This window comes from Cebus imitator, unplaced genomic scaffold (assembly GCF_001604975.1).
Source record: "Cebus imitator isolate Cc_AM_T3 unplaced genomic scaffold, Cebus_imitator-1.0 Scaffold190, whole genome shotgun sequence".
Lineage (NCBI taxonomy): Eukaryota > Metazoa > Chordata > Mammalia > Primates > Cebidae > Cebus > Cebus imitator.
The window spans coordinates 2656734-2657170 of record NW_016107505.1 but is presented as its reverse complement, the minus strand read 5'-3'; positions in this window follow the sequence as shown (position 1 = coordinate 2657170).

Here is a 437-nt window from a genome sequence, read left to right as displayed (position 1 = left end):
AATGTTTCTGTCCCTTCAAAACTCATATGTTCAAATCGTAACTCTCAATGCGATGGTATTAAAAGGTGGGGTCTTTGGGAGGTCATTAGATCATGAAGATGAAGATCTCATAAATGGAATTAATGCCCTAAGGAGCCCCAGGGAACTTTTTAGTCCTCTTTGCCCCATATGAGGATATAAGAAAGAAAACATGTCATTTGCAACCTAGAAGAGGACTCTCACCAGAACCTGGCCATACTGGCACCCTTATCTTGAACTTTTCAGCCTCCAGAACTGTGGAGAATAAATTTCTGTTATTTATTAGCCATTCAGTCTTCTGCTACAACAGCCTGAACTAAGACCAAAAAAAAAAAGCACTTGCTGCATAAATCCACCCCACTCTTACTCTTCTTTATAAGAAACATTTGAAATGCTAAAGAAATTGATCACAGGAAAAA